This window comes from Musca autumnalis, unplaced genomic scaffold (assembly GCF_047663935.1).
Source record: "Musca autumnalis isolate F117 unplaced genomic scaffold, ASM4766393v1 scaffold_5, whole genome shotgun sequence".
Lineage (NCBI taxonomy): Eukaryota > Metazoa > Arthropoda > Insecta > Diptera > Muscidae > Musca > Musca autumnalis.
Window position 1 is genome coordinate 154,984,758 of NW_027412088.1, and position 20,203 is coordinate 155,004,960.

Here is a 20,203-nt window from a genome sequence, read left to right on the forward strand (position 1 = left end):
AATTCCATCTTTTGTTCCAAACATAGAAAACAAAAACAACTTTCGAATTTCCGCAATATTGTAAAAATCGTTAACAATACCGATTGTAGGAACTATCATAATCTAATTTTGTTTACAAAAAGTATTGTCAACCCAGAAAACCAGCCCAGAAATTTTTGATTTGAGTGTATATACTTCTCATATACACTTTTCACATAACTTGGATATAAATGTCGCGTATAATATTGCAATCATTGATGAACACAATACATGGTTTTCTACATTGGCTGACAACAAAGACAAACAAAAAGCCACAAGCACCGACCACAACATAAGGAATAATTAAACACCACAACAAACTCCGATATAACACCAAACCTCAAAGCACAATGAAGATAATGGAATGAAACAAAACAGAAACAAATAAAAACAACAGTCTCATTGTTGGTGTACATACACACAAAAACAAAGATAAAGGCATCATGTCATACAAACAAAACTCACCATAATTGTTTTTTTCAACACGGCATCGAATAGCGAGAGAAGAGAAAAAATTGTCGAAGAAAAGAGAGAACTATTGCCCAGTTGACAAAAACTATTTTTGGATTTAACAAAACCCAATTGTTGGAATCACAATACTACATTTGGAATTTAACAATATCTTTACAATACATATTTTGCTCTTCGAATATTGTTGGATCAATCATATTTGTTTCTCTGCGTGCAGAACGGTGTGTCTCTATAGATGATTAAAAGGGAGTATTTATACGCGAAATGAAGGGAGTCCTTTTGACGAACAGAATTGAGTCTTTATATACAATCCGATAGGAATCTTTTTAAACGACCCGAAGGAGTCTTTATATGCGGTCTAAATGTAATTTTTTATAGGTGACAAGAGGGTAATCTTTATCGACGACCAGATCCCAGTCTCTTTTATTAAAATTGGTTATCATCACCGGACCACCCTTTTGTAGATTTGCATTATTTTTATTAAAAAATACAATGTTGTTGGGTGATAAGTTTTTTTTACTTTATGTGTTTTTTATGTTTGCTTTCAGGTTTTGGTTTTCTTTTTTATTTTTTTTGTTAGAAGTAGGTTTGTAGGGTTCTGTACCTTTTATATTTGTATGTAGATATGGAACTCTCTAGTCAGTTAGCCAGGCAGTCAGCTTTCCAGCTGATGTGTTGGTGCTCGAGTCTTATTTGTGTTTTCAGTTTCAATGACGTCCACATGAGTGGAATATGAAACAGAAGGCGAATAATGGTGATGATGAAGAGTACCATGAAAATGAAACGAATAGATGACGTTATGACGTTAAGTTTGTTCTACTTTTGTTTTTGCACCACCACCAGCTTCCAAATATAACCTTTATTATTATTTTTGCATTTTGCATTTCATATTTCTGAGTTGTGTTTTTTTTTTTTTTGTGGAAAAAAGTTTTGTTTTGTGGGCTGGCCGAGGTTGGTTTACATTAAGTAAATGAGTTGGTTGGTTGGTTTGGCTGCTTGGTTTCATATTTTACAGTTGTTGTTGCGCCAAGTTTCATGTGTGTAAAACACGTATGTTATGGTCAAAAACATTTTACATGGTCTACAGCACAAGGACAAGTCGAAGAATGGGAGAGAAGGTTAGTTCTAAAATTAGATTAAGGGCTAGTTTGGTCTCAAAACAAGTATTTTCTATTTTTAAAATTTTATGTAGAGAAACTACTTAAAATGTCTCTAGAGATTACTGTCAAAAACTCAACAACACCTGTTGTTGAATTTTTCTAGCTGTCCGTTAAGGCTACCCCTTTTTGTGGTTTCTCAAAAATTCAAATTCCTAAAGAGATTTGTAACAATTTTTCGGAAATTTAGTTACCACAAAGTTTTTCCTTTGCAACATTGTATTGCAATTGTCATACGGTGTTTTGAAAATAATTTTCGTTTTTTTTTTGCTAAGCTAATCAAAATCCCACATTTTCTAGAGAAACCAACATTCATTCACATCATATAATTGATGATTGTTTATAATTAATATGTCTTCGCAAATAAAAGTTCCAAAGAGCACAAAAAGAAACACCACTCAATTATGACAAAGTAAAACGAATTCGGAGACTTGGCGATGAAATTATTCTCGTAGAACAAACAGCACGAAAAAACACAAAATAAAATTCAATGAAATGCCGCATTTCTCATTCATGCGATAATTTCATTGCACCGTGGGGTGAAAAGATGGACGGCATATAGACGACAAGCAAAATAGATACATCATAGACGAGCAGAAGGCAGTCTTTGTAAACGAGCAGAAACAACTTTTTATAGACGAGCTGAATGGAGTCTTTATAGACCAACAGAAGGAAGTCTCTATAGACGAGCAGAAGGGATGCTTTATAGCTCTGTTCGTCTGTCTGCCTGGTTGGTGCTAGCAATTACTTTCCCTCCGCTTTGCGTCTCGTAATATATATAGTTCGAACATAGATCGCGTTTGTAGATGGGCCAAATCGGTATACTTATTCGAGTATTTCCGCCACAAAACTTCAACATTTTTCTTTCTAAGGGCGGGCAGGATAATTCTTGTTGGAAGTAACCGATTTTATCCAAAATTTTACATAGTAATATTTTTCTTGGCATAGATCAGTATGAAATAAGGAATACGCGGTCGGTCCACTCCTTCCTGTACCACCCACATAAATTGAAAACAAGTTAAAAAGCTTTAAGTTCGGCCGGGCCGAACTTTTTATACCCTCCACCATAAAATACTCTGAGCTAATATGGAATTATTAGTTTTCTTTCTGTTGCGAAAGTACCTATGCACACAATTTTAGCTGGAAAAGTGACTTGACCACTAGAAACCCTATGTGCCAAATTATATGTAGCTAAATACTTCAAAATACCGGAAATCGGACTGTACCGCTATATGGGGGCTATGCCCATAATTTATAGTGGTGAAGTTTCTTGGTCATTGGAAATCCTAAATGTCAAATTATAGCTAATTCGGTCTGAAAATGTAGCTAAAAGCGTCAAAATAGGTGAAATCGGGCCGTACCGCTATATGGGGGCTGTACCAAACCGTGGACCTATGACCATAACTTATGGTGGAGAAATTTCTTGATGACTAAAAACCCTAAATGCCAAAGTATAGCTAATTCGACCAGATCATGTACCTAAAAACGTCAAAATACCGGAAGTCGGGCGGTACCGCTGTATAGGGGCTATAAGAAAACGTGGACCTATGTTCATAATTTTTGGTGGAGAAGTTTCTTGCTCAGTGGGAACCCTAAATGTCAAATTATAGCTAATTCAGGCCCTTACACAATTTTCGGGGGTTAGTGCATACTTCCTGAGATATTGGCCCACAAGCTCCGAAAAAGACAGTTTTCATATATTTTTTCAAGTCCTATCGAAATGGGAGTCCTATCACCCCGAGATTGATGGAAGGAAGAGGAGTGTGCTACGCCGTAGAAGAGCCCTCCAGCTGAGGAGGTACCATTGTGGTGGTACGATGTTGCAGACATCATCCGAAACGCGAAGTTATTCAAAGCGTGGGTCCACACCGAATTCCAATGGTAATGCTTAAATAACAGGATGAAACCGGAGTTGAGGATTTGACATGTGTCCTCATGAGTATTTGACATGTGTCCACCCATACTATGCTGAAATCGTACAGGCCGATCTCTCTCCTGTTGCCAGAAGCGATGACAGGAGAGATCTGTATGATCTGAAGAGAGGCCCAAAAGTACAAGAGAAAACCCAAAAGTACAAGCGAATAACAATCAGACTGATGCAGTTGCGCAGCAGTACAAAGATACAGAGTGAATACCGTACGCGGAGACCACCCCCACCCAGGGGAACGCCAGCTGCCAAGGCAAACACGAGTTGTATTAGACCAGTTTAGATCCGGACAATACAGACGTCTAAATTCGTATTGGGCCAGTCCAGTTCACAGCTTTTTTGAATCTGGCCACACAGGACCTATAACCAGATGACAGAAAAACTATAGGAACGAACATATTTGCGTTGCTACAACAAAAACTGGACAAGACCTCCGGATACCTCCCTCAAAAAGCCAAACATTTTCTCTTAAGTACAGTTTAGGGGCTGTTTGAGAATAGTTTTGAAGTTGTTACCCAAGGTACTCCTTGTGGTCGAATTTACAGTGGCATAATGTTTCTTGCGGCAAGTCCAGGCTTCCCGTGACCAATTAAAATGGCTTTTTCAGCACTATGAATATCGGAAGGAGTATCTAACATTGGTCCAACCTTTGCACATTGTAATATTTCTCTTAAACTTAATGCAAGTCTAAAGATGGGCTATATCGGGCAGCTCTTTCCCTCACAATAGTTTAACATTTTTTGTGGACACGACAATGCTGCCCAACAAAATGACACACAAGCTCTAGAAAGCGGGGATCAACTAAAATGGCTGGCTTACACGATAACTATCGATAGGAATGAGTCTCAAAATTAGATCAAATTCCAATTTGGTCTTTAGGTACCTTTCCGCAAAAACTCCACAATTTTGCCCTTTAATCTAGTGTAAGGCCACTCCTCGGATCGTGTTGAAATTTTAATAGCAGGTAGTCGTTGTGATTATGAATACCGTATTATATGTATTTTTATTTTGCTAGGGGAAGCTAGGGGAAGGGGGATATGGACCCCGAAATATTTAGAGTCACTCCTTCGTACATGCCTCGCACTATTTTTTTGTAGTCTTTGTGGTCTTTTATTCTCCATACTTATCTCGATAAGGACCCGAATGTTCCAGAAACCCGGCCCGAATTGGTATTCTCAAGATAATCCTTAGGTCAGACTATCACTCAATGTCTTATGTATGGTCAAATTTCTATCTCTGAATGCTGTTGCATGTGACAGTCCATCTGACCTAAGCATAAGTAGATTGGGTCTGTCTATTTAGTTTTTATTTTTAACTTTTTTTAATTTAAATTAGAAATCGGTTCATGGCAGATTGAGGTCCATCCCTTAATATTATTAACATCATCTAACTGTGGCCTATCTGTTACAAAATGAATTGGTTCCACAGTCTACAATTTAAGTCTCCATTTTCACCAAACTAGACATTGTGACTGTGTGAAATAAATCGGTAGTCTTGTGTGTGTGTCTTGAGGGGGTGTTGTAAATTGTCTACTTGCCAGCAGCCGCAGCCGGCCGTCAACGAGACTAACATAAGACCTACTAGTCGACAATTACGAGAGGCAAGTTCGATTCAAGAAAAATGAAATGAATGCCAGTAATAAGACGTGACTGCATGTGAGAAGCTCAAATATGACAAAAGAAACGATCTCATTGCTTCTCTTCTTTGGTCTGTCTGTGATCAACATGAAACCAAACCGAAATCTAAAGCTCCAAATTTATTTATTTTCTTTTCAAGCAATTAGTCTCGATTTTACAATAAAACGCGTGTGATCATTACTCTAGAACGAAACCGAAAGACCGGTCATTATTCCGCTAGCGATTTGTACGTATTTGTTATTGTTGTCATCGTCGATGTCGTCTGTTTGTGAGTTTGAGTTGATATTTAATTAAATTTTCCAAAAATGAAATCATTTCGAAAGTCAATAGAAAATGTTGGTTAGTTAAAAAAAAACGAGCAAAAACGCATTAAACGTTTTGAAAAAGCGAGCAAATGAATAAATTCGAAATACTGGCCAGCAATGCCTGCCTGCCAATAATGGTCATAGTTTGCGAAAATTACAATTACGAGTATGTTTTAATTGTATGTTGTTTTTGTTCTACTCAACCCAACCCCAACCTTGATTTATGACCAAATTGAAGTGAACAAACATATCGTCCGCCATCTAAAAGGCCTGCCTGCCAATAACCGAACGAACAATAGTCGCACAGTCAATAAATCAGTTTGATGATTAGTTCCAATTGCAAAATTTAAAATTCTAATCAGAAAATATGTGACTTAGGTTGTTGGTTGCTTATTTAAATATTTGCGCAGATTTGGTGACTTAGTCATGGGTTGAAAAAAAAAAAAATCGGGAGGAATATGCAAAAGAAAATTAAAACAGAGAGCAGGAAAAAGACGACTAGAAAGGGGTCTTTTTAAAAGAGCGGAAAGGTGTCTTTATGAACGAGCAGAACGGACTTTTTATAGGCTAGTAGAGGGAAGCATGACGTGAAGAAGGAAGTCTTTATAGATGAGCAGAAGGGAGTCTTTACAGACGAGTAGAAGGGAGTCTTTATAGGCTAGAAGATGGGAGTCTGTAGAGACGAGCAGAGGTGGTCTTTATAGACGAGCAAAAGAGAGTCTTTATAGACGAGCAGAAGGGAGTCTTTATAGACGAGCAGAGGTGGTCTTTATAGACGAGCAGAAGAGAGATTTCATAGACAAGCGAAGGAAGTCATTATAGACGGACCATAAGGAGTCTGTTTAAGCGAGCAGAAGGCAGCTTTTATGGATGAGCAGAAGGGAGTCTTTATATAAGAACAGAGGCGGTCTTTATCGACAAGCCGAAGAATGTCTTCATAGACGAGCAGAAGGGAGTCTTTACAGACGCACAGAAGGGAGTCTTAATATACGAGCAGGAGCCAGTCTTTATAGACGAGCAGATGGGAGTCTTTATTGATGAATAGATGGGGGTTTTTAGAGACGAGAAGATGGGAGTCTTTATAGACGAGCAGATGGGAGTCTTTATAGACGAGCAGATGGGAGTCTTTATAGACGAGCAGATGGGAGTCTTCATAGAGGAGCAGAAGAAGTTTTTATGGACTAGCAGATGGTAGTCTTTATAGACGAGCAGATGGGTCTCTTTATAGACAAGCAGACGAGAGTCTTTATAGACGAGCAGAAGAGAGCCTTTATAGACGAGCAGAAGCGGGTCGTTATAGACGAGCAGAAGCGAGTCTTTATAGACTAGCCGAAGGGAATCTTTATAGATGTGCAGAAGGGAGTCTTTATAGACGAGCAGAAGAGAGCCTTTATGGACGAGCAGAATGGATTTGTTATAGACGAGCCGATGGTAGTCACTATAGACGAGCAGAAGGGAGTCTTTATAGACGAGCAGAAGCGAGTCGTTATAGACGAGCAGAAGCGAGTCGTTATTGACGAGCAAGAGCGAGTCGTTATAGACGAGCAGAAGCAAGTCGTTATAGACGAGCAGAAGCGAGTCTTTATAGACGAGCAGAAGCGAGTCTTTATAGACAAGCAGAAGCGAGTCTTTATAGACAAGCAGAAGCGAGTCTTTATAGACAAGCAGAAGCGAGTCTTTACAGACAAGCAGAAGCGAGTCTTTACAGACGAGCAGAAGCGAGTCTTTACAGACGAGCAGAAGCGAGTCTTTATAGACGAACAGAAGCGAGTCGTTATAGACGAGCAGAAGCGAGTCGTTATAGACGAGCAGAAGCGAGTCGTTATAGACGAGCAGAAGCGAGTCGTTATAGACGAGCGGAAGCGAGTCGTTATAGACGAGCGGAAGCGAGTCGTTATAGACTAGCAGAAGCAAGTCGTTATAGACGAGCAGAAGCAAGTCGTTATAGACGAGCGGAAGCGAGTCGTTATAGACGAGCAGAAGCAAGTCGTTGTAGACGAGCAGAAGCGAGTCTTTATAGACTAGCAGAAGCGAGTCTTTATAGACGAACAGAAGCGAGTCTTTATAGACGAGCAGAAGCAAGTCGTTATAGACGAGCAGAAGCGAGTCTTTATAGACGAGCAGAAGCGAGTCTTTATAGACAAGCAGAAGCGAGTCTTTATAGACAAGCAGAAGCGAGTCTTTACAGACAAGCAGAAGCGAGTCTTTACAGACGAGCAGAAGCGAGTCTTTATAGACGAACAGAAGCGAGTCTTTATAGACGAGCAGAAGCGAGTCTTTATAGACGAGCAGAAGCGAGTCGTTATAGACGAGCAGAAGCGAGTCGTTATAGACGAGCGGAAGCGAGTCGTTATAGACGAGCAGAAGCAAGTCGTTATAGACGAGCAGAAGCGAGTCGTTATAGACGAGCAGAAGCGAGTCGTTATAGACGAGCGGAAGCGAGTCGTTATAGACGAGCAGAAGCAAGTCGTTATAGACGAGCAGAAGCGAGTCTTTATAGACGAGCAGAAGCGAGTCGTTATAGACGAGCAGAAGCGAGTCTTTATAGACGAGCAGAAGTGAGTCTTTATAGACGAACAGAAGCGAGTCTTTACAGACGAGCAGAAGCGAGTCTTTATAGACGAGCAGAAGCGAGTCGTTATAGACGAGCAGAAGCAAGTCGTTATAGACGAGCAGAAGCAAGTCGTTATAGACGAGCGGAAGCGAGTCGTTATAGACGAGCAGAAGCAAGTCGTTTTAGACGAGCAGAAGCGAGTCTTTATAGACGAGCAGAAGCGAGTCTTTATAGGCGAACAGAAGCGAGTCTTTACAGACGAGCAGAAGCGAGTCTTTATAGACGATCAGAAGCGAGTCGTTATAGACGAGCAGAAGCGAGTCGTTATAGACGAGCAGAAGCGAGTCGTTATAGACGAGCAGAAGCGAGTCGTTATAGACGAGCAGAAGCGAGTCGTTATAGACGAGCGGAAGCGAGTCGTTATAGACGAACAGAAGCTAATCTTTAAAGACGAGCAGAAGCTAGTCTTTATAGATGAGCTGAAGGGAGTCTTTATAGACGACCATAAGGGGGTCTTCATAGACGACCATAAGGGGGTCTTCATAGACGAGCAGAAGGGAGTCTTTATAGACGACCATAAGGGAGTCTCTGTACTTGAGCAGAACAACTCCAGCGTACGATAACTCCTAAAGGGAATAACCGATTTGGTCCAAACTTTTCACCTCGTAATATTTCTTCCATACAGACTTAGTTCGAATACGGACTTTATTAATTCACTCCTGCCGGTATTTCCTACACAAAACTTCAACATTTTTCACAAAAGTGCAGTCTAAGGATATGTCACGGATCGTTTTAAAATTTTATAGATCAGGTTGTCTTAGTGGGGCTTATTACAATGGTACAATTTTCCTAAAATAATAGGCCAAAAAGCACTAAAACCCTTGCCGGCACAAAATAAAATGACTGATGAGCACGATCCTTTAGGTACACGATTCCTTTAGGTACACTTCTCGGATAGTGTTGAAATTTTAATAGTCGTTGTGATCATAACTAGAACATTATACGTTTTTTTGCTAGTGGAAGCCAATACTTCCTGAAATGTGGACCTTCAAAATTCCGAACCACTCCTGCATACAGTCCTTCTCGCATTAAAGTAGTATTCGTGGTCTTTGTAACAACCCTACAATTTTATTCTCCACACCTCTCTTGATAAATACCGAATGTTCCAAAAGACCTCAATATACTGTGTTGATTAGGTCTGTAAGTGGAATAATTAGGCCCACTGTTTGTGATACATACCCCACAAATGTCAAAGAATGTACGCTAAAGCTTCCAATTTATTTTTAAAATTTGCAAATCTGTTCACATGACATTTAGGCCCATCGCTCCTGTTATTGTTGCTTTTCAAGTCATTAAATTAGATTTGGAAATGGTGTAACCACTCATTTACACAATATTATGGAAACATTTCTGACAAAACAAGTTTTCCCATTTCCATAAAACTAAAAGTTTTCCAGACGGTCGGTCGATCGTCGATTGCAGCCAGTAAATGCGTCACATATAACACTAACTGATTCATTGTTGTCGTTGTTATTGTTGTTGCCAGCAGTGTTGGTTAAAGGTTTAAAACCTAATTTATACCTTATAAAGGTTATATGTAACTTTGTATGTTCGTTAATTGACATTTACCATAAACGTTGTTTTTACGGCCAGTGTAATATTACCAAAGAAGGGCATAAAACGTTTAGAGAGAATTTAACGGCTAGTCATGGCAAAAAATATGGAATTAAAATGGCAAATTATTAAAATGTTTTTTAAATATCGATAATAGGATTAATAATAGTAGAATATAGGAAAGGATTCAAAACCAATTAAAAAACTCAAATTACAAGTCATATAGTAATTAAAAGTATCATATTACATATCTTAAGTAAACAAATGGAGTGACCGTGGGAAATTCTTGGAATTTCTTATGCTGGGGGGGGAATCGTTCCATGATCAACGTGGGTGGCTTCGTTTGTCCGTCCGTCTGTCCGTAAGCATGTTGAATCGTGTCCATGATCAATGTGGGTGGTCTCGTTTGTCCGTCTGTCTGTTGATTGATCTAATTATGAAGCATTGACCATTGTTGAGGCATTGTGTTTATTGTATGTTTGTGTGTATGTCGTTTGGTTCCTTTTGCTTTGCATTGGATCAGCAGCCACGATAGCTTTATTGTATGTTTGTGTGTATGTCGTTTGGTTCCTTTTGTTTAGCATTGGATCAGCAGCCACGATAGCTTCTTTATATGTTTGTGTGTATGTCGTTTGGTTCTTTTGCTTTACTTTAAGTCAGAGAACAAGGGTACTGAGTATTTGCTGTGTGTTTGAATATGAATTCGATCGATCTTTTCGATTTGTTTATTATTATTCGATGAAGGCGACAAAATCTTTAATATTGAATTGAAGGGTGGATTGAATTTTTGGTTGCTTCAAATTGATCTTTGCAATGGATTTGGATATGTATGCAAATATGATTGAGAGAGTTAAGGGGGAAAGGGGAACCAATGTGTACAAATGAGAAATCGATGACCATTGTTGAGGCATAGCGTTTGTATGTATGTTATTGAGCTTCCTTTAAATTTATGCTGTGTATGTTTGCATTAAACCTACATTCAGCATTATACAATATCGGATTTGTTTTGATTAAATGTTATGAAGCTGGGTTATTGAATTTTTTTAAAGACGACACCACGTCTGGTTCTTTAAACCCTATATGTATGTATAGATGTATGTATGTTTGTGGTGATATTGACCTTGAAAAGGAATATGTTTAGATTATGACTTTGATTTCTTTACGTCTGTGTATGGAAAGTGACGATAGACTTATTTTAGGAGAGTGAAGGGGGAAAGGGGAATAGCGAAAAAAAGAAATCAATCTTTACAAATAAGAAATCGACAAGAACTTTTAGTTGGCTTAACATATGTATGCTTAATGAATTTCATAATATTGCAAAATTAATGTTAATCACACTACAATTTTAGTATAAAAAGCAAATAATTTTAATTAGGAATCACAGTATTAAAGTTAAATTACAAGTGAAAACATGGCGAGCCGAGACCTAATTAGCTTCTTCAATTCCTTCAACATCAAATCAATAATTCCTTTGAAGGATATGGAGGACAATAAGGATTACATCATAACTGGTGCATTCAAGGCCAAAACAAAATACGGGGAGAGAATTGTATTGCGGATAAATGACTCTATTCTATACTTGCCAACAAGATTTCTCTCACTAGGAGACGAACATATAAGGCAATTGGCTGGTGGAGGATATGCCGTTATAAAATCAACCTTGAAAGATGGTAGCGGAACAGATGTATATAAATTAGAATTAAAACAATTGGAAATTCCAACATTTTATTATCCAGCGTATTAAGCAAAAAGAAATTAACAAATAAAGAACTTTAATAAACTAAAAATGTTCAAGTCTTTTTATTTAAATTTGGAGGGATATAGGTTTCAGTTTGAAATTATATCTTTAGATAGAAAGATGCCTGCGCTTAATAGGGAAAATCATCGCTTAAAAACGTTTGATCGTTGGCCGTTATCGTATCCAGATACAAAGAAAATGGCTGCAGTGGGACTTTATTATACTGGGATAGGAGATTTGACTAGATGCCATTTTTGTAAAGTTGATATTCATCGTTGGGAACAAACTGATGATCCGACGGAAGAACATTTACGATGGTCATACAGTTGTCCCTTGATGAGAAGACGTGTTACGAACAATATTCCCATCAACCCAGACATTTTAGATCGTATCCTTCCTGAAATTGGTCCAGATGTTTGCGGAACCAGTAGAGTAAATAAGTTTTCAACAATATTCTTATTATTGTTCACATTCATTGTCTGTACTTCTCTGAATAAAATTTTAAACAAATAAAAAAAAACACACAAATCTGTTTTGCTTTTATTTTACTTTATTTATTTAATTTTGGGTTTTATAATCCATCTTGAATTATATCACGAATATAATACCATTTCTGTTCAATGAATACAAATATCTTAAATACATTATTAACAGCACATTTATACTTAGAATCTAAATGAATTGGACAGTTGGTGAAATAATCTTGACGAGTTCTAAGATTCATATTACTTTCTAAATTAACAATATTAGTTTGAAGATAGTTTTCCAAAAAGCATTTCTTTTCTTTCCCATTTACAAAAACGTATTGATAGTTGTTTAATGGTGAGAGAACATCCTCGATATCATTGTAGCAGATTTCTCCATCGGTCCAGTCTAATCCATTCACATGTGCTTTGGTGTAGTTGATTGTTCTGAGTGCTTCTCCATCAAGCTCATTTGCACTATAAGGTGGTCGAAACAAAAAATGATTCGGAATAACAGAAGTTCCACACATAAATGAGAGTTCCTTCATGAAAATATTTTTATCATTTCCATGACAATATTGAAAGTCGGCAAATGCTACATCCGATCTTTGGATTAGATACGACATCTTGGATTAGTTGAATTAGACTGTAGAGAATACTTTTGTTGTTGGTGTATTTTATTTATAAAATCTTGCTCACTTCCATTAAAAACTTTAAACAAAGATGGCCGCAGTTGTATGTATTAAATCGTTGATCTCTTTTATAATTATATGTTGTAGCTGGTCCCAAGTAATGTAAAACTTCTAATGGAGGTTGAAGGTTCCCAAAACTATCGTAATAGTCGATGATATTGTTATTTTTATAATATGCTACCCAATGGGTACCTGGACCACTGTCAATATCTAAATTTATGATACCACATTCTTTTCGATACGGTTTTTTAGGTAGTTTATCTCGCATATAAACACCTCTAAAGTGAGGTATGTATTTTTTTCCAAAGGTATTTATATGTGTATCGGCAAGTGGACCTTTGGGCAGCTGTTTTATTAGTTTTTTGAATTCTCATTTTCATCAACATAAATTCCATAGCCTTTTTTGTATGGTTTAAGATAGAGACCTTTACCCATAGCTATAGCTTCTATGGTTTTGTTATGTCTGGTTTGCTCTTGCAACTCTTGTTTGGCTTTTTTAGCATTCAAAACAGCATTGGTTATCGCTGAACTGCCCGAAGCTAATGCACCCAACGCTCCCAAACCAGTTAGAATAGGTATGAGAGGAAGAAATCCTCCCCTTTTGGGTACCCTTATTATTCTTGGTATGACCACCTTTGACTTTTTTCCTCGGAATGTCTTTTGTATTTCTTTCCTTGCTATTTTTATGGCAGCATTAATATCAGTTGGTTTAACGCTTTTAAGTGTATTCGTAGCATTCTTTACAGCATTTTTAAAAATTTGTTGTCCTATCAATTGTTTGGGTTTTTTGGTTCCCAACCCCATGCCAAGCTTAGTCTTAGCCTTCATTATATTAGTTACAAGATATGCGTTTATTTTTTCTCCAATGCTACTATCCTTTGATTTTACTCGTTCCCAAGCTCGTTCAGTTAGTTCACGATCAGCAATATGACGTTGTTCAATATCTTTATTCTGCGAATAGGCAATATCGTGTACTCTACAAGCAGCATCCAGTGGATTAACGCCTTGATCTCCTCTTTGTATGCGTTTTCTTAGCTTTGTACCTGGTCCACAAAATTGGTAACCTGGTAGATGAAGTTCGACTGGAAGAGAGTTGATCAACTTATTTACAAGTCCTCCTCCTTTAACGGCTTTCTTTCTAATAAATCGTTTTGCGTTGTAAACAATCATTTTATACTTTTACAGGTTCTAAACAAAAGATATATGTAAATTGGTTTAATATATTATAAATAGTCATGTCTTCTTATACTAATCATTAGTTGTAAACATGAGATTAGTTGAGCAACAAGCTAAAATTACAGTACGAAATGGGGACTTTATACAAAGGAAAACCCCTCGACATAGTACTTTGTTACCCAATACTATACGAGCATTAATAGTGGGTCCATCAAACTGTGGAAAGACGAATGTTATGCTTAGTTTGATTGAAAGCCCAAATGGATTAAAATTTGAAAATGTTTACATTTATTCAAAATCGCTATATCAACCTAAATATGAGTACCTAAAGAAACTGATTTCCTCTGTAAAAGGGATGGGATTGTTTACATTCATCAACAATGATGATGTTATACAACCAGATGAAATAAAACCAAACTCAATCATGATTTTTGACGATGTATCATGTGATAAACAGAACAATATTAAAAACTATTTTAGTATGGGTCGACATAAGAGCGTTGACTCATTTTACTTATGTCAAACATACACCCGTATCCCAAAGCATTTGTTGCGTGATAATGCCAATATGATAATCATGTTTAAACAAGACGATCTGAATTTAAGACACATATACAACGATCATGTAGGATGTGACATGAGTTTTGATATCTTCAAAGACATGTGTCATGAATGCTGGAAAGAAAAGTATGGATTTCTGACGATTTCTAAAGATGATGAAATTCACTCTGGGAGATATCGGAAAGGCTTTCATACATTTATTCAACCATAATATTATTTAAAAGATGTCATATAGTATATTTACATTAGTACACCTGCAACCATGGAGGAGGAAATGTTGAAACGACTTGTAAAGTCCAAAAATGTTTTGAAAAGAAAATTTCAAAGCATTAAAATGGGCGAAGATGCTAAAACTACTGAATTGACAAATACTTTTAAACCATTAACAGAACCCATAAACAAACTACTAAAGCTTTCAACTGAGAATGCAAGCAAAATGATTGCACCCAAGAAGGAGAATATGGATTCATTTAGAGAATCTTTTGTTGCGAGTACACCCTTTAAAAAATATAAACCGGAGATTAAGCTTGAGCCAAGTATATTGGAGGGGAAAGAGGATAATGGAGATTATTCACAAAATGATGATACTTACAATACCTCAAATGATGACACATTTTATTCAGAAAATGAGGATGATGAAGACGATCCAATTAGTCTAACACTCTTGAAGAAAAATAAAAAACTAGATATAGTATATGGACCGCATAAAGATGAAAATGGTGAATGGATGTTTGGAGATAAACCACTGAAAATCAGTAATGAAAAGATTACGATTGGAAATAAAAATTGGGCATTTACACCAGGCCTATTTGAACTGTTATTTTATCAAAACCCCAAAAAATATGATCCTACAGAACTCGACATATATAAAACAATCTTGTTGGACTCAAATGCATTTAAAATAAACTATGACCCTAATGGTAGAATCAAGGGGAATAAAGGACAAAAATATAAGCGGATAATTAAAAAGTTAATGGGGAATACTCACAGTGGCAAAGGCTTAATGACACTAAATCCTAGTAAACCCAACTATATATACTGGGACGATCCCAACGAGTTGGTAGAACGATTAAAGCTGTTGATGGCATCACAACAAGCCGGAAACAATAATCATACTAATGAGATTGTTTCGATTATCGAAGAACTGCGAGAAGGCAACATAATATATTAAGTAAACTTTAAAGGAAACAAACAACCTATGACTGTTGACAAGTTTGGTCATCATTATAATCCAAAAACCCACTCAATAGAAGTAAGAGACAATGTTTCGAGAATACTGGGAATTAATATTGACGAAGATAACAACCTTGACGTGCAAAATAAAAAAGTTAGGAACGTTGCACCCCCAACAGAAGGAACGGATGCAGTCAACCAAGCATACATATATTCACAAATCAAGCACATACAAGAAGTATTAAACCAAAATATTATTCGGGAGTGTACTCAACTAAGAGAAGAAATATCCCATCTCAAACAATCACATAAGGAAATTTTTAAAGTCTTATCTCAACCCCCATTCAACTCAATTGCTCTAATATATCCCCCAAAACTTGAATAATGGAAAAGCGAGGATTGGTAAACGAACTCCACTCTCAAGCACGAAGAAATTTTAAAAGACGAAGGGTTATTACAAAAGGCATCGATGATCTTTGGCAAGCTGATTTAGTTGAAATGGGCAGCTATTCTAAAGCAAACAAGGGCTACAGATTTATGCTTACTGTTATCGACACCTTTTCGAAATTTGCCTGGTGCGAAGCACTTAAAACAAAAACAGCAACGGAAGTATATAGAGCATTTGAAAAAATTTTAAAAGATGGAAGAATTCCAAAGAATTTACAAACCGACGATGGAAAAGAATTTTTCAACAAGGAATTTAAAAAATTAATGCAGAAACATTCAATAAACCACTACTCTACATACAGTGTATTGAAAGCCTCAATTGTTGAACGCTTCAATAGAACTTTAAAGGGTATGATGTGGAAGGAGTTTAGCTACAATGGAAATTATCAATGGATTGTTATTTATAGAGACTTGGTTGATCAATACAACAAAACACGTCATCGAACAATAAAAATGGCACCTATTCAAGTAAATTCATCCAATGAGCAGATGTTGTTAAAAACTGTGTATAACCACATAAAAATCTTTAAGAGGCAAAATCTCCGTGTGGGTGATCATGTACGGATCAGCAAATATAAACATCAATTTGAAAAGGGGTATACACCAAATTGGACTACCGAAATATTTAAAATAAGAGGAATAAGATTAACCAACCCTGCTACTTATTTACTAGAAGACTACGAAGGAAATCCCATACATGGATGTTTCTATAAAGAAGAACTTTTACCCACAAAATATCCCAACACGTACTTAGTAGAAAAAATATTAAAAACAAAGGGTGATAAAGTCTTTGTTAAATGGCTGGGATTTTCAAACAAGCATAATTCCTGGATAGATAAGACAAATGTATTGTAAAATTTATATATTTTAGTATTTTAATAAATAAAAAAAAAAAAACCTATATAAACACATGCATATTTGTTGTTTTTACTTATTACTAGAAAGGAACTGACAATGTCAAGAACGTTTACTTTGACGAGTAAATCATCAATTTTACACTCAAACTATTCACCTCCTATTGAATTGGGAGAGGGTAGTTATGAGTGTTGTTTAATTGATTTTCAATCCTACAATTCCATACCAAATGTGGATAATGATAACAATCTCTTCCATATCGGAGACAAAATTATAAAGATACCCATAGGTTCATATGAACTACAAGATATTGCTCACTACTTGGAAACACAATATAGAGCAATCCACATTAATAGATCAATTGAAATTAAAGCCAACAATAATACGCTACAAATAGAGATCTTATCCTCTCATGATCCCATATACTTTGATAAAGAGAAATCTATAGCAAAACTCTTTGGTTTTACCGAAAAAATTTTAGAACCAGGTAAAAAGCATACTTCAAACCTTCCGGTAAACATTCTAAAGGTCAATGCTATACAAATACATTGCAACATTGTTACTGGATCATTCATGAATGGGTCGCCTGCGCATATTCTACACGAATTTGCACTTGATGTCCCTCCAGGATATAAATTGGCTGAGAGACCGATGAATCTCATTTATTTGCCGGTGAACGTCAAAGAAATAAGTCATCTGGAGATACTTATATTAGACCAAGAAGGACGCTTGATAAACTTTAGAGGAGAAGAAATTACTCTACGAATTCATATTAGACCAAGACAACCATGATTATTTACAATAAATACAACCATAAACAAACACCAAAACACATTCAACATCAAGGTGTCAGACCGACAAGACCTCTCCTAACCAAGGAAAATAAAGAATTTTTAAAACTCATTAAATTAAAAGTTAAACGAAATGTCTGAAATACTCGATATTAATGAACGTCCAATCTCTGATGAGAATATTGTAAAGAGAGACTACCACAGCTATGTTCCATACATCCAATCATTTAAAAATAACGATGAAATTCGTATAAGTATACAAAATCAAGATCTTTACATACTACCATCAGGGAGCTATCTATACATTGAAGGAAATTTGAAAAATGCAAAGGGGGATGTTTCACAGAATGCTAAACTGAGGAATAATTGTGTGGGTTACATGTTTGATGAAATTCGCTATGAGCTAAATGGAATTGAAATTGATCGTACTCGTTATCTGGGTACAACAACAAAAGTTAAAAACTGGATTTCTCTAAGTGAATCTGAAAGCAAGGTTATGAGTAATGCAGGCTGGAATCCAGATGGTGACGTAAATACAAGCTCATTCAATTTTTGTGTTCCCTTGAATCGTCTATTGGGTTTTGCAGAGGACTTTAATAAAGTAATTTGCAATAGTAAACATGACTTGATTCTCTTAAGAAGCGCCAACGATAAAAATGTATGTTATTCAACTGCTGAAAACGAAGAAATTCAACTCACTATTACAAACATTGTTTGGAAAGTACAACACATTCATTTATCAGACTATAGAAAGATTAGTTTCTTGAAAACAATCAAGGATGGAAAAACTTTACCGATAGCTTTCCGCAGCTGGGATTGCTACTTTAATCCAACTTTTGCTGGTGGAAGGCAACACAGCTGGAGTGTTAAATTATCTGCCAATCACGAAAGACCTCGATACGTTGCTTTGATATTTGAAAGAGACAACAAGCTACAACACTGTGAACTTCAAAATATTAAAGTTCACTTGAACTCTGAAACTTATCCGTATGATGATTTGAATCTAAAGTTTGGAGAAAATCGTTATGCAGTACTCTATGACATGTATGCCAAGTTTCAACAATCTTATTATATGAGGGAACCACAACCACTTCTCACATATGCAAGTTTTAAAGACAACCCCATTGCCGTTATTGACATCAGCAATCAAAACGAAACTGTGAAGAATGGACCCATCGATTTAAAAATTCAATTTGAAACCAATACACCAATTCCTCAAAATACCTCAGCATACTGCTTAATTATCCATGATCGTCTGGTAGAGTATGTTCCATTGACTGGAATTGTCAGAAAAATAGTATAAGTTTGTATGTATTTGTATACTTACCTTTGCATCATGCAAATTCAATAATGAAATAAAACACATCTTTATTATATAACAATATACAAGTTTTGTTTTATTTAGATGTTCTTTTTTCATAATGTAAGTATTTTCTTAGGTATTACAATAACAATATACCTTAAAATGGGGGTAAGTTATTAAAATCTTCGGTACTGAGTGATGTATCTAAATCTAAATCAATATCCATATCTGTTACAAAATCAGGTAAATTTATTAAATCATTCAATTCAGGCACGTTATTTAAATCATTTAATTCTATACTATAATGGTCCCAAGCTAAAGTATGTACTTTATCTGGCATAATCTTTCTCTTAGTATCTTTAGAACTTAAGACAACTTTATGCATTATATTTGTATATATTTGATGCATCTTAGATCTAAAATTAAGTGTTATGTCACTAGTAGTGCTTTCATTAAATAAACAATCTTTATAATCATATATGGAATATTTTGATATGACGCTCTTCTTTACACCTTTAGCCTTTTTTACCTCTTCATCCTCTTCAGTTCTAAAAGAATACATTTTTGATCCTAAACCCACGAAAAGACTCATTATTTTGCCACAATTCTCGTCTTTCATCATTCCGATTACTTTTTTGTTTTTCCGTGGTATGTTGTAAATATTATTTTCAGGATAATCGGAAGTGTCAAAGTATAAATCTATATCAGGTTTAATTTCTTCGTAAACATCTTCTGATAAAATATCATAAATGAAAGAATCTGTATCCATATAGCATAAAGTGGCCCGATTTCCGAATTTTTTCTTAATATAATTATAGTGGAAATCATACATTTTCCACTTTGCTAATTCTAAAATACAAAATCCTAGATAGATTGGTTTATCATATAATACATTTACTCTATTCATTTGTATTGCCCAAAGATCATTATCAAATTGCGACATACTATGAAAATTTGGCTTTGCAATTAATTTTCTGGCGTCTAATTTGCATCGACTTTCACTTTCCCACTCAGTTACTAATTTCACAATTTTTCGTTTGTCAACATTTTCCATCGTTTTACCAAATACTGCATTATTATATAATTTATATAGATCTTTAAGAAACGAATTGGTTGCTTCTTTTCTTTTAGCTGTGTTTTTATCTATATATGGCTCAAGCCATTGAGCTTGTTTGAAGGAAATAACGCTATGAACTTTTTTCAATTTAAGTCCATTTTCAAGACATTGCTTTAAAACCATATAATGAATTGGATACTCCCTCTTTGCAGCAAAATCAGCAATAAGCTTCTCATATTTAGAACCCCCTACCTTTTTATTTT

At 36.0% G+C, this 20,203-nt stretch overlaps 1 protein-coding gene across 8 annotated transcripts in view; it reads left to right on the top strand.

Annotated features, from left to right (window-relative positions):
- The window catches only part of LOC141387072 (uncharacterized), a 201,316-nt gene that overhangs the window by 39,380 nt on the left and 141,733 nt on the right, over positions 1-20,203 (top strand). For 2 of the 8 annotated variants that reach the window (XM_073956199.1, XM_073956202.1), the window contains exon 1: positions 5,354-5,436. The exons of 3 other annotated variants lie outside the window; for them this stretch is intronic. The gene's annotated coding sequence lies outside the window, so the exon portion shown is untranslated. Of the gene's footprint in view, positions 1-5,353; positions 5,479-20,203 lie in introns of those variants that run through there. 3 more of the 8 variants (XM_073956200.1, XM_073956208.1, XM_073956206.1) reach the window with 2 other exon arrangements.